We start from the raw sequence: 24,637 nt of genomic DNA, 5'->3' as shown, positions 1-24,637 counted from the left end.
TAGTAAGAAAGTTTTCAGCCTATAGTACAACTAAAGTGAAGTCTTTTTTTTCTCTCTCTTCTTTAAAATTATCAGATAGGAGAATTGATTGTGTGGGTGATTTCTGCTTCCCACTCAGCTAACATTTTATAACAAAATCATCTATTTTTGTTGGAAAGCCCTTAGCTGGTACTTAGACTTCATGCTTAGAGGCATGCTCCTGGCTGTTACGCATTTTGGCTGGGTTCAATCTGACTTTCTGGGCTCTGCGCTCCAGAGTTAAAGATGCTGCTAGCACTGGTACACACTTGGAGTAACCAACTTCAAGTTTGTCTCCCCCTCAATTGACAACTCTTCTGAATGCCCATGTTTAATATTTCAGTTCTTGTTGATAATAATGATTTTCTGTATAAGTGGAATTGTGATGTAGTACAGCATTTAAATCTGAATACCTTGATTTCAAGTTAGCACTTCCCTAATGACTAATGATGCTGAATATATCTTCATGGGCTTATCTCTTCTTTATACATGTCCACTTTGGTGAAGTATCTATTCAAATATTTTGAGCATTTTTATTTGGTTTGTATGTTTTCCTAGTTTAAATTTTGATTATTCTTCATATAGTTGGGATACAAATTCTTTTCTAGATATATAATGTAAAATTCAAGTTGGTAGCTCATCTTTTCATTCTGTTAAATAGTGTCTTTCTCAGAGCAAAATTTTCAATTTTGATAAATTCTAATATATCTTTTTTGGTTTGTCTTATAGATGATGATTTTAGTGTTGTATCTATGAGCTCTTTATCAAAGTAATGAAGATTTTCTTCATTTTTTTCTAAGTTTTATAATTTTACATTTATATTTAGGTCTAAGAGGCATACGTTAATTTTCATAAGGTATGAGGTTCAGATAGATATTTATTTTCTTGCATATGAATGCTAAATTGTTTCAACACTATTTGTTAAAAAGACCATAAATTACCTAAACTTACTCAAAATATAATAGACCAATTGAATTAGTAGTTAAAAGCTTTCTAACAAAATTCTCCATGCTTGGATGATTTCACTGGAAATTTTTATCTCACACTTTAAAAAGAAATAACACCAATCCTATAATATCTCTTCTCAAAAGTAGAATGAAGGATATACTTCCCAATTCAATTAATGAGGCCATCATTACTCTGTTCTAAAAGCAAAGGGAAACAGTACAAAAAGAGAAAAACTGTAGCTAAAATTTCTCATATAAATAGTTGGAAAAATCTCATGAACACAGATACAAAAAAAAAAGCAGTAAATATTTCCAACAATGTATTAAAAAACGAATGCATCAGAACTACATGCAACTGCAACTTATCTTGGGAATGTAAGCTTAAATTAATATTAAAAAATCAGTCAGTAAAATCTACCAAAATCATAGTATAAAGTAGAATGAATTCCACATGATTGAATAAATTGATGCAGAGAAACCATTTGACAAAATTCAACATTCTTTCACAATCTAAACTCCTAAGAAACTAGGAATAGAAGAGAACTTCCTCAATTTGATAAGGAGCATCTAAATAAAACCCTTACAACTAACATTAAATTCATGACTAAACACAAACTGCTTTCCCCCAGAAGATTTGGAGCAAAGCAAGTAATGTCCTCACCACTGCTTGTCAACACCATCCATCTGCCCTGGCCAGGACCTGAGAAAACAGCAAATGGGAAATGTGAAAGCTTCTTATCTCAGATGACACCGAGATATAATAAAAGTAAGAATGACCGGCCAGTTGGGAAAACTATTCTGAATGGAAAGGGAAAATAATGGGAATATATAAGGCATACAAATGTGCTCTCAGTTTTTTTTCTTGAGGAAGGAAAATTTTACAGGTAGATAGTATTCTATATTAAGAGGGTATTAATATAGAAGATGGGAATAAAGATGGTATATCATTTACTGAGATTTTCTGAAATGTAATTATGTAAGTTTTCATGCAATAATAAAAAAAAAAAAACTAAAGAGCAAAACCATTAAAAAGTACCAGAGATGAGAAAGTGAGTAAGAGGTTCTTGGTTTGGGTCCATATAAAGTACAGAGGAAAGGGTTACGATAAATAGAAAAGGTGCTTACTCATATCTAGGAAATTATATTTTTACATCTTGCTCTAAATCTCTTAAAATGTAATGCCATGGTAACAGTGTTGTGCTTTAAATAAATTTAAAAATTCTATTTTTGATAGGAAAAACAATAATTGAGTGCAAAATCATGCTTATCTATGTTCCTCACTTAGATACTCTTAGGGGACATTCAGCGTTTGGCACCAAAGCTGTTGAAAGTAGTGGTTAAGACCTTGTTCTTTTTTTAAATCAGAATTCTGGCCTCAAGGATTGTGGTGCAATCTTGGACAAATTACCTAAGCTCTTATAATAAGACCTAATAATAAGCTCTCATAATAAACTCAAATAAGACCTGCTTTGCAGGCTGGTAGAGGAACTGAAGGGGTAATGCTTGTAAGGTACTAGACTAGTACTTGACATAAAGTAGAGATGGATGTTAAGTATCACTAACTATCATTATTATTTACCATATAATAACAAATTATCTGAATTGAATAATTAGTCCCTAGGAGGAAAATAACAAAATAAAATATATATACCTTAAAAATCCAAACTTTTAATGTAATGGTAAATATGTCATGGATAATATCCCTTGCCTATAGGAAATGTGTCTGAGTACTCAATGGGATGTAGCAGTACAGATATAGAGGAATTGGTATGAGAATACAGATTTTGAGGGCAACAAGGCATTGGATGTTAGTTGAAGACAGAAGTTGATCTGCTCCATACCCACAACCTTCCAATTCTGTTACTCTTTTTCTAAGGTGAAATACTGAATTAATAATTCAGATCCCAGCACAGTGATGGGCCACCTTTACTCAGAAGTAAAGAAGTTCATGTTTTTTTGTACATTAGTTTTCTTTGTCCCCTTCCACATATGCCTTTTTATTTTCCCTGTGGATCCCAACTTTCTATTCCTGAAGTAAGGCCAGCCAAGCCACTAGGTTTTGGGGACAAGTTCTTATTTCCTCTATAACAGAGACTGGCTAGATGTCCACCAAAGCTATGTCTCCTTCTTTCCTGGGCATACAATTAAGGGTTCCCTGTGGCCAGGTTGTTAAATGTGGATCCAAGTGAGCTATACAATTCTCAAAATTGTTCCCTGATATATTCTTTTTTTTTATTTCCATCAAGAGGGGGCCTCAGGAGCCCTAGAAGATGGAGTCCTCAGATAGAAGATCTCTAGGTCCCTGAGAGACTGTGTGGAGTGGAGCTTCCCTCCTCCAGTAACTTGTTTTGTATTGCAGCATGAGAAATAAAGTTTGTATTCCGCCAATGAGATATTACAAGTCTTGTTATGGAGTTACTCTGTCCCAACTAATAGACACTCTGGGTGCTTTTACTGTGGTAATATAGAATGTAACTATCACTTAACTAGCATGTAAGTTCTCACACCTGGGGTTGGGTTTGGAGGAGAAGAGGATGGGAAAGCTTTCTGTATGGTTCAACCCAACTTCTGGGAGCTGCATATTAATATTTAAGCCAGAGACCCAAATAAAAATAATTACTTTTTTCTCTTTGCCACTTACATTCTTTCCTCTTCAGATATGGCCTCTCTGGGATAAGGTAGGATTTAGTTATTTCAAAGCTTCCTGCACTGAATGCCATCCTACTATGGTATGGCCTTAGAGCAGTCTGTAGTAATTATTATTATTATCTTTTTAATGTACACAATTTTTTCTTAATTTTATTGTTGACACTATAACAGATGTCCCAATTTCCCCCCCATTTGCCCAACCCCACCCAGCTCCCTGTCCCCTCTTCCCTCTGGCCAGCACCACACTGTTGTCTCTGTCTAGCTCAGGCGATGTTCTTTAGCTAATCCCTTCATCCTCTTTCACCTAGAACCCCTCTCTACCCTGCCTTCTGACAACTGTCAGTCTGTTCCATATGTCCATGTTTCTGCATCTATTTTGTTCTTCAGTTTATTTTGTTCATTAGATTCCACATATAAGTAAAATCATATGGTATTTGTCTATCTCTGACTGGCTTATTTCACTTAGCATAATAACCTCTAGGCCCACCCATACTGTCGCAAAAAGGTAAGATTTCCTTCTTTTTTATGGCCACATAGTATTCCATTGTCTAAATGTGCCACAGCCTTTTTATCCACTCATCTACTGATGGGCTCTTGGTCTGTTTCCAGATCTTTGTCATTCTAAATAATACTACTATGAACATAGGGGTACATGTATTTTTAATTGGTGTTTCAGAATTCTTAAGGTGTATTTCCAGAAGTGGGATCACTGGGTCAAAAGGCAGTTCCATTTTTAATTTTTTGAGGAAACTCTATACTGTTTTCCACAATGGCTGCACCAGTCTGCAGTTCCACTAACAGTGCACAAGTGTTCCTTTCTCTCCACATCCTCACCAGCACTTGTTGTTTGTTGATTTATTGATGGTAGCCATTCTGGCAGGTTTGAGGTGATAGCTCATTGTGACATTAATTTACATTTCTCTGATTAGTGATGTTGAGAATTTGTTTATATGTCTACTGGCTATCTGTATGTCTTCTTTAGAGAAGTGTATATTCAGGTCCTTTGCTCATTTTTTAATTAGACTGTTTGTCTTTCTGTTGGTAAGTTGATAAGTTCTTTATATAATTTGGAAATTAGTTTTTTATCATTGCCAAATATGTTCTCCTGGGCAGTGGGTTCCCTTTTCATTTCATTGATGGTTTCTTTTGCTGTGCAGAAGCTTTTTAGTTTGACATAGTTACATTTGTTTATTTTTCTTTTATTTCCCTTGCCCTAGAAGACATAGCAGCAAAGATATTACTATGAGAGATGTCTGAGATTTTACTGCCTATGTTTTCTGCTAGGATTTATATGGTTTCATGACTTACATTTAAGTTTTTTTTAATCCATTTTCTATTTATTCTTGTGCTTAGTGTAAGTTGGTGGTCTGATATCATTTTTTTTTTTGCTTGTGCCTGTTCAATTTTCCCAACACCATTTATTGAAGAGGTTGTCTTTACTCCATTGTATGCTCTTGCCTCCTTTATCAAATGCTAATTGACCATATTGGTGTGGGCTGATTTCTAGGTTCTCCTTTTTGTTCCATTGATCTGTGTGCCTGTTCTTATGCCAGCACAAGGCTGTTTTGATTACAATGGTCTTGTTTTATATAGTTTGATATCCGATATTGTGATTCCTCCAACTTTGTTCTTTCTCAAGACTGCCAAGGCAATTCAGGTTTTGTTTTTTTTTTGCAGGGAGGGGTTTCATATATATTTTTGGAATATTTTTTCTAGATTTATGAAGAAGAATCTTCTTTTTGAAAGGAACTGCATTGACTCTATATATTGCTTTAGGTAGTATGAACAGTTTAATTATATTAATTCTTCCAATCCATGAATATTGTATATGCTTATACTTATTTGTATCTTTCTCAATTTTTTTCTTCAGTGTCCTATAGTTTTCCAAATACAAGTCTTTTACATTATGTCCTTGATTAAATTTATTCCTAGGTACCTGATGTTTTTTGTTGTAAGTGGGACTTTTTTTTAGCTTCTCTTCTGATAGTTCATTATTAGTGTACAGAAATGCCATTGATTTCTGAATATTAATTTTGTATCCTGCTACTTTGTTAACTTATTAGCTCTAAGAGCTTTTTGGTGCAGTCCTCAGGGTTTTCTATGTACAATATCATGTCATCAGTGAATAATAACAGTTTTACTTCTTTTCCAATTTGAATGCCTTTCATTTTCTTGTCTGATTCTGTGGCTAGGACTCCCAGTACCAATCTTAAGGGAAACATTTTTAGTTTTTTGCCCACTGAGTATGATGTTGGCTGTGGGTTTGTCATATATGGCCTTTATGATGTTAAGGTATGTTTCCTCTATTACCATTTTGCTGAGTATTTTTATTATAAATGGGTGCTGGATTTTATCAAATGTTTTTTTCTGCATATGTTGGTATGATCATGTGATTTTTATGCTTTAAGTTTTATTTTTAACATGTTTTCTTTTGATGGATTTTTAAAACATGGATGTTATTCTTTCTGTTAAGTCTATTCTAATCAGCAAATGAAAGTGATCATTTTACTACACCTCATCAACATTAGATATTATTTCATATAAAACATTTTTAGATTATCATTGACATTCAATATTATTTTATATTTGCTTTAGGTATACATCATAGTAGTTAGACAATTATATAATTTTTGAAGTGATGACCCTGGTAAGTCTAATACCCATGTGGCACCATCCATAGTTATTACAATATTGTTACAATATTATTATTATACTATAGTTATTATAATATTATTGTTACAATATTACAGTATTATTATTACCAATATTATTGAATATTACAGTATTCCCCTTGCTGGACTTTACATCCCTGTGACTATTTTGTCGCTTCTTAATCCCTTCACATTTTTCATCCAGTCTCCCTACTTCCTTCTCATCTGGAAACCCTCAGTTTGTTCTCTGCATCTATGAGTTTGTTTCTGTTTTGTTTGTTCATCTATTTGGTTGTTTAGATTCTACACATATGAGTGAAATCACATGGCATTTGCCTTTTGCTGACTGACTTATTTCACTCAGCACAATATCCTCTAAGTTCATTTATATGTGTAGTCGCAGATGATGAGAGTTCATTTTCTTTTATGGCTGAGTAATATTCCATTGTGTAAATGTACCACAGCTTTTTAAAAATCTACCACTCTATTGATGGGCACTTGGGTTGCCTCTATATCTTGGCTATTAAAGTAGCACTGCAATGAACATAGGAGTGCATATATTTTTTCAAATTAGTGTTTTGTATTGCTTTGAATATATACCCAGAAGTGAAATTGCTGGATTATAAGGTAGCTCTATTTTTAATTTTTTGAGGAAGCTCCAAAGTGCTTTCTATAGTGGCTGCACCAAACTAAATTCCCACCAACAGTGCATGAGGATTCCCTTTTCTCCACATCCTCACCAACACATGTGCTTGTTGATTTCTTGAGGATAGCCATTCTGACAGATGTGAAGTGATATCTCAGTGTGGTTTTACAATTTGCATTTCTCTGATTATTAGTGACATTAGCATCTTTTTGTATGTCTGTTGGCTATCTGTATGTTGTCTTTGGAGAACTGTCTATTCAGGTTCTCTGCCCATTTTTTAATTGGGTTGTTTGGGGGTTGGTTTAGTGTTGAGTTATAGGAGTTCTTTAAAATTTTGGATATTAACCCCTTATCAGATGTATCCTTGGCAAATATCTCCTTCCATTCAGTAGGTTGTCATTCATTTTGTTTTCTTTGCTGTGCCAAAACTTTTTAGTTTGATGTAGTCCCATTTGTTTTTCTTTTGTTTCTTTTACCCAAGGATATATAAAAAAATATCACTTAGAGAAATGTCAGAAAGTTTACTGCCTATGTTTTCTTAAGATTTTAGGATTTTGAGTTTAACATTTAAGTCTTTAATCCGTTTTCAGCTTATTCTTGTTTATGGTGTAAGAAGGGTGGTCAAGCCATTTTTTGGCCTGTATCTTTTCAATTTTTCCACAATTTATTGAAAAGATTGTCTTTTCAATACTTTGTATATTCTTGTCTCCTTTGTCAAATATTAATTGACCATAGAGGGGTGGGTTTACTTCTGGGCTTTTTATTCTGTTCCATTGCTATGTGTCTGTTTTTATGCCACTACCATGCTTTTTTGATTTCTATGACCTTGTAGCATATTTTGATATCAGGTAGTGTGATACCTCCAACTTTGTTTTTCTTTCTCAAGTTTGCTATGGCTATATGGGCTCTTTTGTGGTTCCATATGATTTTTAGAATTATTTAAACTAGTTCTGTGAAAAATATGCCATTGGTGTTTTAATAGGGATTCCATTAAAGCTGTAGATTACTTTGGGTAGTATGAACACTTTAACAATATTAATTCTTCTTATGCATGAGTACAATATATGCCTCCATTTATTTGTGTCTCCTCTAATGTCTTATAATTTTCTAAGCCCAGATCTTTTTTTGGTTAAATTTATTCTTAGCTATTTTTTCAATGCAATTATAAATAGAATTGTTTCCTTAATTTTGTTACCCAACAGTTCATTATTAGTGTATAAAAATGCAACTGATTTCTGGATATTTATTTTGTATCCTGATACTTTACTGAATTCATTTATCAATTCTAATAGTTTTTGTTAGATTCTTTAGGGTTCCATATATACAGTGTCATGCCATATGCAAATAATGACAGTTTTACTTCTTCTTTTACAATTTAAATGCCTTTTACTTCTTCTTCTTGTCTAATTGCTATGGCTAGAACTTCCAGTACTATGTTGAATAAAAGTGGTAAAAATGGACAACCGTGTTTTGTTCTTGATCTTAACAAAAATGTTTTTAGCTTTTTTTCTGTTGAGTACAATAGCAGCTATGGTATTTTATATATGGTCTTTATTATGTTGAGGTATGTTCCCTCTATTTTCACCATGCTGAGAGTTTTTAAAAGTAAATTATTTATAGGTACATAGTTATGCCATATTATTATTCATATTTATGGTCCTTTTCTTCCTTAAAGAAGTCTCTGTAACATTTCTTGTAATACTGGTTTAGGGGTAATAAATTCTTAGCTTTTAGCTTTTTCCTGTCTGGAAAGTTCTTTATCTCTCCTCCAATTTAAAATTTGCTGAGCCTTGCTGGGTAGAGTTGTCTTTGTTGTAGGTCCTTACTTTGCATCGCTTTGAATATTTCATGCCAATCACTTCTGGCCTTAAAAAAATTCTGTTGAGAAATTAGCTGATAGTCTTGTGTAAGTTCCCTTATAGCTCTTTCTCTTGCTGCTTTTAAGATTCTTTCTTTGTCTTTAACCTTTGGCATTTTACTTATAATGTGTCTTGGTGTGGGCCTCTTTGAGTTCATCTGGTGTAGGATTCTCTGTGCTTGCTGGACTTGTATATCTAATTCCTTTACTGGGTTAGGAAAGCTTTGAGTCATTATTTCTTTAGATAGATCCTCAATCCCTTCCTCTCTCTCTTCTACTTCTTTTGCCCCTCCTTATGATGCAAATGTTGTTTCTTTTACTGTTATCCCAGAGGTCCCTTAAACTGTCCCCAGTTTTCAAAATTATTTTAATTTTTCTGTCCTGAATTGGTTTTTCTTGCTTCCTTCTCTTAAAAATTGGTGATTCAATCATCAGCTTTAATCTGCAAGTCTCAGAGTACACTGAGACCAGCCATCACCTGCCTGGGCCCTGGAATATTGGCAGTGGGGTGGGTTCTCAGGGAATCCTTAGGGTGAAGCTCCTGAAGTTTACAAGGACAATGGAGACTTAAGTTTGGTGGTGATTGCGGGAGGGCTCAACACAGGGAGAGTGGAAGCTGTCTCTCTAGCCCTTGCTCTGAAGCTGCACAATTCAGTTTCTTCCTGTGTTTCTAGTGCCCTTCTGAGCTGCTGTCCCTCCTCAAGAACTCAAGGTGAGTGTCTGCAAGCAGGAGTTTGTATGTTGGCCCTTTAAGAAGATTCCTGTATTTTCAGCAGCCTTCTGTTGCCACAGAGAAATAAATATTCCTGCTGATTTTTAGTCATATGTTAAGCAGGTTCTTCTTTTCATCACTGGATTTTGGGGCTGGGGAGTCCAGCATGGAACTGAAACTCTTCACACTTCAGGAGGGACCTCTGCAGCTGAGACATCCCTCCAGATTCTCAATTGCCATATGGAGGTATGAGACTTGCCGGTTTTGTGTCTCCACCTCTCTTACCAGTCTTGGTAGAGCTTCTTTTTTATGTCCTTAGCTATAGGAATTCTGTTTGGCTAGTCTTCAGATGGCTATCCAGGTTGATTTTTCTAGAATTTAATTGTAATTTTGGTATCATCTTGACCAGAACCCTATTATTATCAATAATGAGCATGTAGAGAATTAAACATGGAACAGGCAAATGATTAAGTACATATGCTCAACATAAAGGATTTAAAATTAAGACTACCTAATTTAATTAAAATACAATTGGTTCATGAATCTTCTTACTGATATATTAGGAAGAAAATTCTATGCTAGACACTGGAGTGCATATAATGGATTAGGTGGTTTGGTTTCTTCTCCCTTGACATCAAATGTAAGTATTGGGAAAAGCCAAGAAAATTACATCACAGAAAACAGACAATAATAAAAATATTTGTTACTACTTGTAAGAAGTTTGGGAACCATTAAGCCAATCAAATACAAAGGAGAGTTTATAAAAAACTTTGCTCTTAGACGTCTAAGAAGAATGGATAAATAGTAGTTTGAATAGTTAAAAGGTGCACAGGTTATGTGAAAATGTTAGTGAGATATTTTCAATGCACCTTTAATGCTATTTCCCTATTATTCTTTCCTTCTTGGGGTGTCCCCCCAGTCAGAATGTGTAAGAGACTGTTCTGTGTGGCGTGGGCCCAGCTCCCACTGGGAGATGCACAGGACCCACACCCAGGGATAGATTCTCCCATGGGGAATTAGGCCTGCAATGTACCTGGGTTGCTTTGAGATTTGCTTTTGCTAAAACTCCCTCACCCTGAATTGAGACCTCAAGTGCTTACTATAACTTCCTAAAATCCAAGCTAAAACTCCCCAGCATGGAGTGTAACCAGTTCAACTACTTTTCCCTTTTCATTTGCAAATATCCTTCTTCTGTGATGTGATTAGCGGCATTTGCTCCTTTGTTTTCTGTAAAAGGTAACCACCTAAAGCCAAGCGGTGCATAGTAAATGAAGATCATTATGTAATGTACCGAGAAACCCAATAAAGACCAGTCAAGGCGAGGGCCAAGGCTTTTGCTCCCCTTGAGAGTGATGCTGCTCGCCCTTTTCCTCCACAGGACTCGGTAGCCCATGTGAATGTCTCTCCCCCATCCACTATGTTGCGGGCCCCACAAGCCCGGGTCGGCATCAAGAATGCAGTGATTAGCACTTTGTAGACTCTTTCTTGCTTCTCATCCCCAGGAGAATCATGGAAATAAATCATGGGTTAGATTTATATCCACTCATTGTACTGAGTGAATTCCAAGTGCCTGTCCTAAGTGAAGGTCCCTACTTACCTGAGAAAGGGTAAAATTGAAATAATGGCCTTTAACTTAAAGGTGGGAGTGGTTTGGATTTGGTTATAAGCCTACCAGTTCTTTAAACATTGAAACCATCTTTATATCAGACCACAGTAAAAATAATTAGACTGAATTATAGAACATATTCACCAAGATGGCTGATTCCTCCAAGCAGAATTCCCCATCATGTTTGTGCATTTTACATAGCACAAGTGCTTTATATTATGTAAGACATTCCCCCAAAGATACACTTTATAAATTCAAGAAATCATAATGTTAAAGGTCAGTTAACATTTCTGCTGGGACAGTTTGTGTGTTTTTAACATTCATTACACACAGCTCTTGGGAAGTAACTCAAGGGCTCATAGGGGAGTTCTGTGGGGAGAGAAAGATTCCCATTCAACCATGAACCGAAACAGTTTTGTTTTTATCTGGTTATGTAATGTCTCTCTGTGTGAGATCTGATTGGGGGAAAGAGTTTAGAAAAATTGTTTACAAAAGTATTTAAGCCATTGCTTACAAGAAGGAAAATCTATCATAAATTAACGACCTACTGTGTGTCAGTTACTTTATAGCTATTATTTTAGGTAGCCATCACTACAACCCTTACCAAAAACAATGACCTATTCTATAAATAAGGAAACTGAGGCATTGGGATTAAATATTTTAAAAGTCACACTGCTCTCAGGTAGAGCCAGAATGAGAATCCATGATTTTTGTACTTTTTAATCCAAAACCATTCTTAAGAATTAAGTTTATTAGCCCTGGCTGGTGTAGCTCAGTGGATTGAGTGTGGGCTGTGAACCAAAGTGTCGCAGGTTCGATTCCCAGCCAAGGTACATGCCTGGGTTGCAGGCCATAACCCCCAGCAACCACACATTGATGCTTCTCTCTCTCTCTCTCTGTCTCCCTCCCTAAAAATGTAGAGAAGTAAAAATAAATAAATAAAATCTTAAAAAAAAGCTCAAAGGTAAATTAAAAAAAAAGAATTAAGTTTATTAATGCCTCCAAGTATGTTTAATAAAGATAAACCCATCAGAAGATAATTAACAAAATGGCAATAGTAAGTCCTTACTTATTAATAATTACTTTAAACATAAATGTATTAAATTTTCTAATGGCTGAATGGATTTTAAAAAGAAAACAAAATCTAACAATTGTTAGATTGTCCTTGGGTACAACTATTTCAGTTCTAGGTCTCGTGGACTCTGAAGGGGAGGGGTTAGCTGGCTTCTGGGAAAACTTAAAGGAAAGTCCTCATGGCAGGTATTTCTGTGAAGGGCGGATGCTCTTCCCATAGGGCCCTTTGCTCTACTTTCCTGTTTCCCCCAAGATTCACTCCCAAATTTGTCCTTCCTTCCCAAGCAAGTTCCTATCTCCCCACTGGCTTCTTCTACTCCACCTTGAATCATAAGACTAAGCTTTTAAAGAGCTTGCACTTTAGGAACAGGGATATGACTCAGAAACACAGCAGACTGCAATAGGAGCCACTGAAGAGGAACAGAGGCCAAAAGTGCTGCAGAGCTTTGAAAGTGAGCTCTAAGTAGTGCTTTGGGATGTTTGAGGTGGTGGGCATGGGCCAATTTTCACAACCAGTTTCGGTGTACAGGTGTTGGGAACCGCCCTGACTGGTATCAGAGGCTGAAACCCCCGCCTAGGCTAAAGCTAAGGGAACGCCCTTGGAACCGTGAGCCGGCAAGGAGATAAAAGCTTATCTTCCTGGCAGGAATGCTGCTTCTGCTGCTGAACCCCAAAAAGCTTGGTCGGTTAGCCAAAGACGGGTAAGATTCCCCACGGGGGGAATGACCCAAGCCAGGCACGATCACTTTGGGAGGCCCCCCAAAAGAAGGACTTGGGGGGCTGCAGCAAAAGGGGGTGATGGACCCTCACTCCTTGGCTTTGACAAAGTCTGAGTTCTCAGCGTCCGGAAGAAAATCTCCTTATCTCTCGGTGGCCTTAGTTCCCATGCTCCACCTAAGCCTGAAACAATGACAGGGTAGTACAGCTCGGTACTGGGAAGTGCGGATTTCCCGGGGTGATCAGGCCTAAGAAAGAACATGTAAATTACTGTGAAACCTTCTTTGTTTAGAATGCTCTCAGTTGAATGAGAAGGGTCTTAGGAGGAAGTTAGTTTGTTCCTCAGTCTTACAGCTCTTTGACCCCCCAACTCAATAGACGGGCAGAGTTCTTTGTTTTCTATAGTTCCTTACTTCCCCTAATGAGTATTGTACTTTACCTGAGTTATTATGTAGCATGAGCCCAATAAAAGCAGGTATGGACTGTAAATCAGGGCGCTCCTCACTAGAAGGGGTGGCCATTTCGTCCCTACTTCTCCACAGAAACTAGTTTGTCTCTGTGCATGTTTTTTCTCGCGTGTTTATCATCGAGCCATCCACAGCGTTCCGTGGTCACTGCTGGCCGGTGACCCACGCGCAACATACAGGTAGCTATTCTTCTGGTGGAGGGAGTGAGATCACCAATAAAACATTTCTCCCCATTTCTTTTCTTTGTAAATTGGGTCTCCGTAACTTAGACCAAGTAGGGGAAGATAAATCTTAGGCCCAGTGATGGTTTAGCAGTCTAAGTCATCTGTTTCAAAACAAGACAGAATTACAGCCAGCTGGTATTGATTTTCAAAGCCTGACCTCTGCAGAAAGGGGTGAAAATTTACCAGAAAGTTCACTTCCAATCCAAGGCACCAGGCTGCATTTCCCTCACAGGGGGACATGGATGCTATGAAGCTCTGGCTTTTATTTTGATTTGTTAGTAACCCCAAGTCACGCTGTTACAGTATTTTGAATACAGCATTTATAAATTAGAAATAGAAGGAGGGTACAGAATGTGCCACATTTTCTAGTTCATTGTTCCATGTCCATAAAGGAACACTTAAAAAGTAAAATTCTACATTCTTCGAGGTAGCAGCAATAATAGCACTGTTCTCTCAGCCATTTACAATGAAGGGTAAAAACTAAGCTCTTTAGTTACCTCATGTGCCTTATTGATCTGTTACAATATGGAGCAGCCCTGACAGGTCTCATCATTTCTAAAAGTTCACAGCTCTTGCATGTGAATATTCAACCCTGTGCTGCTCATCACATGTTATGGGCTGACGTGTGCCCCCCAAAACAAGTTGAAGTCCTAACCCCCGATACCTGTGAACATGACCTTATTTGGAAATAGGATCTGAAGATTTAGTGAAGTTAAGATGAGGTCATTAAGGTGGAGTCTGATCCAATAAGATGTGAAGACACAGGGACACAGGGAGGCTGCTATGTGAAGGGAGAGACTGGCATGTTCATCTACACATCAAGGAACAATAAGGGTTGCTGGCATTGCCAGGAATTTGGAGAAAGGCACGGGGCAGATTCCTCAGAGCCCTCAGAGCCCTCACTCAGGAGGAACCAGCCCTGCCCACACTCTGAGTTTGGGCCTCTGGCCCCCAGAATGCCGAGAGACAAATACATTTCTGTGGGTTTAAGCCACCCAGTTTGTAGGGCTTTGTTACAGCAGCCCTAGGGAACTAATAGACCATTTTTATGAAAACTGTCCACAAAAGAACTCTGTGTAATATTACACATAAAATTTTAATGAAGACACTTAATCTGACAACTATTATAAATACGAACAAGATTATCACATGCAAGAGAGAATGAGGACTCCTAAGCGGGTAGCTAGGCTACTTGATGAAGGAAAAAGTGAATTCTCCGAGTGAGGCAGGGTTCATCTTCAGAAGCAACATAAAGATGCTCCAAATGAGGAGTAAGCCAAGCACGGCCTTCAGGCCAAGGCCAGCCCCCAGGCTGTCAGTGCACAGTCCCTGAGCTAAGAAAGTTTTGTACATTTTTAAAGAGCTCTTGAATGTGGGCCCATCTCTCTCTCTCTCTCTCTCTCTCTCTTTTTCCCCATTTAGGAAGGTCTCCAAATAGATGGAGAAGCCACAAGAAGTCTTGGTCCCCAAAAGATTTTATGGTGTAGACCCCTTACATGCCCAACTCACTGTGATGGAGAAATAAACCTTGATTATGTTCAGCCACTGAGAAGTTAGTCACACACAGATGAGGGCTTTGTGTCACAACAATTACTCTGTCCTCACAAGCACTGTTGTTCTCCAGCTAAGCCTGACCCTCATTCTCCTCCTAACCCCAACATCAGTGAAACCAGAAGAATATACAGTGGAGACCATGTGTGGCCCCTAAAGATTAAAACACTTACTATCTGGTTCTCTACAGAAAAAAATTTACCAACCTTGGTCTAATCCAGTGATTTATAGCATTAGTATTGTTATTATTATTATTTATTATAGATCTCTTGTTTTATTTTAAAAATGATATATAAAATAGTTGGAAAAGCTCTGATGCTCTAGATAAAGCAGGGCTCACAGTCTTGAATTCTTTCACTCAGTGAATTTAGTAGCCCTAGGTTTTCACTAAATAATCATTATCACGATATTGGTAACAATCAATCAAGTACTTACAGTGTGTCAGCAGTACTGTGCCACACACCACACATACACTCTTGAATTTAATCTCCAAAATAATCATATGACAAGTGTGTCATTATTATCTTCATTTTTATACATGAGGCAAGTGGAGCTTAGAGAGATTATATAAGTTAATTGCCCTCTATTTACATCTAGTGAATGGCAAAGACAGAATTCACATTGATGTCCCTCTGGCAGCAAATCCCACACTCCTGCCTATGCCACATTGCTTTCCCCAAAACAAGCTCTGTTCCCACCTCCTCATGGAGGGCCCTAAGGAGGTGAGGGTGTAGATCAAAGGCCACAGGCTAGCTGTTCTCAAGTCCAGGTGTCCTGATCCCTTGATATTATGCTCTTTCCACTGTTCCTAAGACTTGCTCATCCTGACTGGGTGTGGGTTGAGGGGAACATTGACTAGACTGGCCCTGAGATAGAAGGGGTGGTCAGGTATAGGGCTCAAAGTCCCCATGTTCTCATTCCCATGCTCCTCAGTCTGGTAGGCTGGAGAACAAGATGTACATAGCATGGGGATCAGCAGACCATGGTCTGCCCTTCATTTTTCCTTCTTGTCCCTGCTCACAGGAGAAGCACCTCCCTCAGCAAAAGCAAACACACAATCCTCATCTCATGAAAGGCCCAAGGTCCGTTTGATTTTGCCACAACTGCCAGCAATAGTCAATCAAGCATGTTTCTCACAATGACCTGGCCAGCCCATCTTGAACTTTGCTCCTCATACTACCCTTCTCTCTCTTTCTTGTCCCCCAGATTGGAAGCATGAGTCTATCTTCCCATTCCAACTGCTGTCCCTCAAGTGTCTGTGTCCCTGTGCTAGCAACTCACAGCTACCTGAATTGAAGTCAGCTGATTCCTTTATTTTTTTATCAATGTACATTTGCCATACATTATTATATTTTAGGTTTTACAACATTTCAACATTTATATACCTTACAATGTGATTACCACAATTTGTCTCATAACCATCTTGTAACTTTGCCATACAAAGTTATTATGATGTTAACTATTTTTGCTATGCCATACATTATTTACCCCATAACTTATTTATTTTATAACTGGAAGTTTTGACCTCTTATTCCCTTTACCTTTTTATTCTCTGTCATCCCCTTCTTTGGCAACCATCAGTTTGTTCTTTGCATCTTGAGTCTGTTTTCTGTTTTATTTGCTTGTTTGTTTTTAGCTGACTCCTTCTTAACCCAGCCCTAAGGACTATTGAGGCACATATTTGACCTAGCTGGTTGCATGCGCAGGAGACTCAGTCAGGCTGCTCTCCTGGGAGCAGCAGCTCCTTCCCCTGTGAATGCCAGCTGTGATATGTTGTTCCCTTTCTTCTCTGTGGTGTGATATAGTTGTGTGTGCCGACAGTGTCAACATAGTCACAGTCACTAATATCTTTAAGGGCTTTAAGCTAATATCTTTGAGGGACAGAAGTTTGCATTAGCAGTAATTATAATAATAATAGCATAATTCATTAATTGATCACTTTATCTATGTATGACCTTATAAAGGAGGTACTATTATAATCTCCATTTTGATAGATGGGAAAACCAAGGCATGGAAAGGTTAGGTAACTTGTCTGAGAATACTGAGCCAGGAAAGCATGGAGCCAGACTTTGAACTTGTGCTGACTGGTTTTCAAGCCTGTGTTCTTTGTGTTTTTTTTTTAATTTTTATTTTAATTATTGTTCAAATACAGTTTTCTGTCTTTTACTCCCATCCCAGCTCACCCCCCAAACCCTCCCACCTCCCTCCTATTTCCACCCTTCCCTAGTTTTTGTCCATGTTTCCTTTATACTTGTTTCTATTAACCCTTCCCCTTTCCCCCTGAAACTCCTTCCCCTCTCCCCTCTGGTCACTGTCAGCCTGTTCTCTATTTCAGTATCTTTGGTTATATTTTGCTTATTTGTTTGTTTTGCTGTTTCTTAATCTCTCCTTTTAGCTGACCTGCATAAGGATTTCAGTCATCTGTGCTGGCTGCCTGCTGTATGCCAGGCCTTGTGCATAGTGCTTTACATACATGGTGGGAAATTATGGGGAGATATTTGTCCATATGTTTTCCCTGCTGTTTCCTGTTTTCCACCCATTTGGCAGCTAAGCCATCCATCTTTAGTGCTTCAGGGAAGGAAAAACCAGCACAATATAGATAATAGAAGAGACATATTTTTAGCTTTTGAGTCCAAAATCTCAGGCTCTAGGCATAAACCAAAGATTTGGAAGATTAGATGAAAAGCTGGGAAACTTTCCCTAGCCCAGATAAATTTGGGAAGGAGGAGGGCCAGAGAGCCAAGAGAGCTGATATAATGGTGGGGTCCCTGGGAAGAGCCCTGAGCATTTCCCACCTGCCCTGCAGCCCCGCTGCCCCAGGTGGGGCAAGTGGGGCAGCAGACAGGCCCAAAGACACCAAATCAGATAGGCCCTATGGCCTCCCTTGTGTTTGGATGAGGACACCCTAATTTGACCGAGATTATGTTCATAAACCATTATGTTCCCATAAAACAAACAGGGACTCAAAATAGAAATTAAGTGTACTTATAGAAAAATAAGAATTTAGAAATATGTAGAAAAATTGCATTTCTTATACAGCAAGACCTAAGGCCATGTGCACCTACCACAAATGCATTATTTCTAGTCCTCTACAATGACCCTACAGTCATTTTTTATTATCTGCATATCACAGCATTTGATTAAAGAGTAGAAAAATTAGTCACCCAGGGGACAGAGCTAATAAGTAAAAGAAAAGGCACACCAAGAGAAAAGTGAAAATCAATGAGGGAAAGAGAAAATAAAAGAAGTAGTAAGAGGTAAGTCAAGGCTGTAAGACAGAGCCCCTGAATTACAATCATCCCATAAAGAACATTTCTCTGGATCCTTCAGTAAAAGTGAGGTTTTCAGGATATACTCACATTTTATTTGGTGAACTAGTCATTTGCTTGATCCTTCTTCCCAAAGCTCTACCTTGGGGCTGGGCATTGTGCAAATGTAGCCAGCCTTCATGAAGGAGTTACTTGAACTGTGTCACCACTGCAAAGAAAAAAATGCACGTGAATCAGAGTTCTGTCATGGAAATGATGCTTTGTGACAAATATGTTATGAATGAGTACTCACAAAACCATGCCAATACATATGCTATCACAGCGTTCAATTATTTTAACCTGCTCTGAACTCGCCTGTGATAAATCATGGGAAAACTAAGAACTATCTTTAGTCACTGCACTGTTCACTCACTCAAGTCATTCACTGTTCTAAAAATACAATTTATATCATTGGATTCCTGAAATTCCTTCAGTGCTTACATTCTGCTTTAAGTGGCATTAAAGCTAGGGCGATTGAGCTGAGAAGTCCAAGACTACGAACCAATGTCCCCTGGGGTGTTAGCTGTCTATCAGATCGAGTACATTGTTTATCAGACCTGCGGTGAGAATGCCATTAAAGCTTGGCCTGTGGTTTGGGGAAAAGGGCTTGGGTTTCTCAGCCTGAAAGAGGAACTTTCAGTGAAAGTGTGGACAAGACTTGGGGTAAGACTAATCTAGAGTAGATGATCAGTTCATTTAATGTCCAATCTGAAACATATTTGGAAGTGACACTGGGGAACCACTAATATTTATGCCAGGACTCAGGCAAAAACTAGGTGCTTTGTTCAAACAGGTGAGGACTCTAATAATGGACTAATATAACGTTATATTATATGAATATAGGTTGCATCTCCTTTGTGTTTAAAAGCAAATTCCTAACTCCTTTCTCCATGTACCACCTAGAAAAAGCCAGTTTTTTTGTGTGGTCCTGATAACATCATCCTGATTCTGTGGTTCCATATTTTCCTTTGGAATGCTGGGGAACAAGCAACCTGCTGCTACTGCTAATACAAGGTATGGTGCATCTATGTGTGTACAAGGCAGAAGGTCAGTGTGAATGGGTCATTTTTATATGTAAAGGGTTATGCAATCTGGGACAGTTAAGTAGTGTTGTAGGGAGAAAACACTCGCAAAAAAGAGCGACCAGTGTACCATCAATCAGTTGCTTTGGATAGTCGTTTCTCCAGGCTCAATTTCCTCAACTAGTCAAATGTGACAGGAGGACATGACCTGCAGTTCTCAACCCATGCTGTGTATTAGAATCACCTGGAGAACTTAAGAAGCCTATCAACATCCTCACCCAGTCTCTGGAAATTTTATTTACTTGGCCCTTAGGGGTCCCCAAGGAATTCTGATGTGCAGCTTAGACTGAAAACAACAATATTGAAGCATTCCTGAGGTCTCCACCAACTTCTGTGACAATCTGGGTTTTCTGGACAATGGGAGTGAAAGAAGCAAGAGTAACCTGTTGCCATTGACATTGGTCTGTTACAACTGGGGTTCTGATCCAGTGTTTCCTAGGATACTTTGTGGAAGTTTGCTATACCCTGTCACATGACTAGGAATGAGTGAGTAGTAAAATACATGATTTTTGACCTATTCCCTGCTAGGAGCGCAGAGTGTATGGCTCAGAATAAACAAAAGGTTTTTGGAAGCCTTGAGCACTCAAGTGCAGAGTTGCTGCCCCCAATGATGTGATATGATTTAAAACATACAGTTGACTCTTAAACAACATGAGGGTTGGGGCATCGACCCCTCCCCACCACATGCAGTCAAAAATCCACGTAGAACTTTGACACCTTGAAAACTTGACTAACAGCTTGCTGTTGACTAGAAGCCTCACTGATAACAGGAACAAGTCAATTAACACATATTTTGTATATTATAGATATTATACACTGTATTCTTACAATAAAGTCAGCTATAAAAATGATATTAAGAGAATCATAAGGAAGAGAAATACATTAAGAGTATTTATTGAAACAAATATATATAAGTGGACCCGTGTAGTTCAAAGTTATGTTGTTCAAGGGCCAATTGTGTGTGTGTGTGTGTGTGTGTGTGTGTGTGTGTGTGTGTGTGTGTGTCTGTTGCCAGGGTTCCCATTTGATGCTTTGCATTGACTAAAGTCAGATTTCGGAGTGCATACGAGTGTTTCTAGGTCAAAAACCTCACTGTGGTCACACGTCTCACATTATTCCTAGGGATGTTGTCTGTGACATAAGTGACTTGAGAAACAATTCTGGATATATAAACACTATTAGTGATAAAAACCCTTCTCCCCAGCCATGCCCCAGGGATTTCTGGGTTTGATTACTTGCTTTTCAATGCTTGACAATTTGACTGGTATTTAATGCTTTCTCATTTCTCCTGATAGGGACCGCTGAGCACGTTGTGTTCTTTCTCCCAGTTGGCAGCTCAACAAAGGCCAGCAATAAAAACCCCCACTTGTGTAATAAACTGTTGTACAATCTACTGCTTATGAACAAGGTCCCTGAAAATGTGCAACCTTTCTGCACATTAAACACAAAACAGATGGAGGTTTGAAAATAACTTTCCACTTCAGGGGCGGGGAAAGTCAAAGAAGTGCGAGAAAGACTCCTAGTCTGAGTGCTGCGTTACTCTACCAGAGTCTGAACTTTCTGTTCCAGGGAGGCAGCCACATTCTTTCAGGGACACTCCACACCTCAGGGACCTGTGAAGTGGGGAGGGGTGGTGGGTAGGCTTCAGGGAAATGGTGCGGGTGGTGATGGAGAGCCAAGCAGGTGGATCTGCCACTTGCTTGTCAGTTAAACCAGGCAGCATGGACTCCTTTGGGCCTCAGCATGTAAAATGGTGATAACTTTGAGCCCCATGCCTCAAGTTCACCAGAGAATGGAATGGCTAGAAACAGAAATACTTTTGTTTTGCTGTTACTTTTTTTAAAATTTGCTTTTATTTGTTGGTTATGTGTGTGTATGTATATATGTATATGTATAGACACACAGAATATTAATTATTTATACAGGCAGACCTTGTTTTATTGCACTTTGATTTATTGCACTTCACAGATGTTGTATTTTTTACAAATTGAAGGCAAGAGCCTGAACCAGCAAAAAGATTACAACTTGCTTTATTGTTTTGGTCTGGAATTGAACCTGCAATATTACTGATATATATATATATTCATAGAACAAAAAAATTGATGGAGCCAAGAATTTGTGTGGTATATATGCACATATATGCCTGTATCTATTAATCCATGTGCACTTATTATCTTTTTTATAGATTTTATTTACTTATCCTTAGAGGGGAAGGGAAGAAGGCAGAGAAACATTGATGTGTGGGAGAAACATCAATCCATTGCCTCTCACATACACCCAGATTGGGGACCGAACCCACAACCCAGGCATATGCCCTGACCAGGAATCAAACCTGTAGCTGTTCACTTTGTGGGATGATGTTCAAGCCACTGAGACACACCAATCAGGACTGTAACTTTTTAAATTATATTCTTTTATGTTTTGGGGGAAAATTAAAGTAGTTTATAATGACTCCCATTTATTATACAGTGCTTAATAGTATATGATCTTATTTGTGAAAGTGACTGAGCTTTAGTTAGCCAGAAAGTTAGACTGAAAGTTCATGTCCCAGTGATAACATGGCCACTTCCTGTGTGTGCCCTGCCCCCTGAAAGCCACAAACACACTCTCCTGCATTAAAATGCAGGGTCTGAGTGAAAGGCATTAAGTGTTTTAGAAATGCAATTGAATTCACTGAAGGTACTCCTTAAAATGCACAGTCTAATAAGGTGCTGAATGAGGCATCTTCTGAAGGAATGAGATATCATATGATTTGGGGAAGAGTGGACTTTTGACTAGTTTTATCAGTCAGAATCCAATCCCCAAAAAACCAGAAACCACATTAGGAATTGAAAGCAGGGGATGCAATACAGATTGAACAGGATTTAATACAGAAATTGGTTGCTGTGGTATTGGAGGAATGAAAGAGAAAGAGGGAGGTACCACTCCTGAGCTGATACAACACAAGAAGAAAGGTGTGAGTTTCTGAGGAACTGGTGCGCGAATCGCTGAGGAATGGGCACAGCTGCTGCTGATGGCCTCTAATGAGAAAAAAGACTGTTCTGGAAATTCTGAATGAGACCTCAGCCTGAACAACACTGACAGGGAAAAAGCCAGAAGCTCCAGCCTGTGCCTCCTGAGTTCGTTCTCTCCAGCACCACCTATGGGCAGCACTTAACAAGACTTTGGCTGCCAGGAAGAACGTGTTTGGGGGTGAGGTGATGCTGGATGCTTAGCCCACAGGTCCAGGTTTTAGTTGATTTCCAAAAGGGAGAATGGTGTGCAAAATCCATGAAAATAACCAAAACAGGAGGAAAATAAAGAGAACTGAGGTATGTGGCCAGATACCTCAAGCAATGAGAAGAAAAGAGCAGGCAAGAAGTTAGATTGAATGGTCCAGAAAAACAGACCATATGAAGGCACAGAGACCTCCTCCTAGTCTAACAGACTCTTTTACAACTAAGAAAGTGGTCTTCCCAAATTTTCAAATGTCCCCAGTCACCCAGGTGCTCAATTAGCTGCGTCACATAAATCTGTTAGACACTGTAGCCATCAACCACACTTTATATTTGTATTTGACAGTGATTACTTTTCCTTAAAATATATTAACTTGTTTAATCCTCCTGTAACCCAGACCATTTTTATTAATCTCAGGTTCAGTGAATGACAAGGTGAAGTGCATGTACATCTTCCTAACTAGTGGCAAAACCACGAGGTACCTGTAGGTCTCCTGACACCTGGCCCATTGTTCTTTCCACCATGCCATAAAAACAAAACAAAGCAAATGCAAAAACTAAGAGTGTCTTGGTTTTAGTTGTGACTTTGACAACTTTTACATGAACACAGACCACTCCTACCCTATTCATACATGAATTGAATTGAAAGGACTGTTTCATGAAATAACTTGCTCAGCTGCAGGGCAGCATCCAGGTACCACTGATTTTCCTTTGCTTTCCACACATCCCTGCCTCTATATGAGCATACCTCTCACACCTGGCATGTGCTGGGGTTGTGTTTTAAGCGCAGCATAAATGTATAAAGTCAAAAAGTAAGAAAAAATTCCAAATACACAAAATTGCCTTGACAAGTTTCTTAAACCTCCTATCAAATACTGATATGTCCTCTCTAAATAAGACCAGCAGTCTCAGGTTTCTCCCAGGGTTGCAAGAGGCCTTAGTTACTTTTGTTAGGCCCCCATGCCATGGTTGGCCTATACTTAGGGGGACGTGCTAGACCAAACATCTGTACTTTTAAAACTCTGGAGTTAATCTCAAGACTGCAAATTGCCCACATTGTGAGGCAAAGGCGGGAACTGGGCCAGGGAGGACAGCAGTTTGTACTCTTGGTCGGCCTTCTCTGGGGGCAGCAGCAGGTTGATGTACCTGCGTTACTCATGGTCTCTCTCTCTCCTCCTGTAGCATCATCCTCCTTGCCCCACCCTACCAAGCTTCATATGGTGGAATTTGTGCAGATAAAGTACCTATCCACTGTCTTCAAAATGAATTTTACTCATTGATCAAGACTTGTGATCCTCTGGAAAAGATTTGCAGCACTGTGAGGTCAAAGACATATTGGAGGAGCATTGGATGCAGACAACACTGGCCTGAATGTCAAAAAATCAGGCTTCAAGAACTGCAAGGTACTTAACCAACTGTGAGCTTGGAAGTCACCTCAACTCTCTGAAACTCAGATTCTTCATTGGAAAAGTGATTCCTTAACCAGCAAGATGGCCATGGGAATCAAATAACAAGTTGTATACTAACAAAAATAAGCCTTTGACAACTACAAATATTTTTACAAATAAAACAAAGGACTTTAAATCTTTTCTTTTTCCATCTGTCAAAAAAGATTCTTTATAGGGTCACTTATCCATAAAAATATGGCCTATCCAAAATTCAGAAATAAGGCTATTTCTCTAGTGTTACTAAGAAAAACAAATCATGCTATAGGCCACCGATAGCATGATTCCATTCATATGACATTCTGGAAAAGGCCAAACCACACAGATGGGAAACCCTATATCAGTGGTTGCCAGGGTCTAGGGGAAGGGGGAGCAGCTGATTACAGAGAGGGTGCATAGGGAATTTTCAGGTGGTGGAATCATTGGTGATACCGTAGTGATGAATAAATGACACTATTCATTTGTTA

The 24,637-nt window shown here is 38.5% G+C and overlaps 2 long non-coding RNA genes across 2 annotated transcripts in view; one reads left to right on the top strand and one right to left on the bottom strand.

Moving 5' to 3' along the window:
- Positions 1-18,585, bottom strand: part of LOC123809377 — a 30,550-nt gene extending 11,965 nt beyond the window's left edge. Inside the window, exons 1-2 of the long non-coding RNA XR_006783993.1 lie at positions 18,480-18,585; positions 1,627-1,665 (exon numbers count right to left, since the gene is read on the bottom strand). This is a non-coding gene — a long non-coding RNA (uncharacterized LOC123809377). The remainder of the gene's footprint in view (positions 1-1,626; positions 1,666-18,479) is intronic.
- Positions 18,586-18,914: 329 nt separating this feature from the next.
- On the top strand, positions 18,915-24,290 carry LOC123809376. The gene is made up of 3 exons (XR_006783992.1): positions 18,915-18,990; positions 19,332-19,442; positions 23,908-24,290. It is a non-coding gene; the product is annotated as an uncharacterized LOC123809376 (long non-coding RNA).
- The last annotated feature ends 347 nt before the right edge of the window (positions 24,291-24,637 follow it).

Source organism: Phyllostomus hastatus, unplaced genomic scaffold (assembly GCF_019186645.2).
Source record: "Phyllostomus hastatus isolate PE091 unplaced genomic scaffold, TTU_PhHast_1.1 phas_scaffold_55, whole genome shotgun sequence".
Classification (NCBI taxonomy): domain Eukaryota; kingdom Metazoa; phylum Chordata; class Mammalia; order Chiroptera; family Phyllostomidae; genus Phyllostomus; species Phyllostomus hastatus.
Note: the sequence above shows the minus strand (reverse complement) of the source record. Positions and strands in the feature narration are given on the sequence as shown.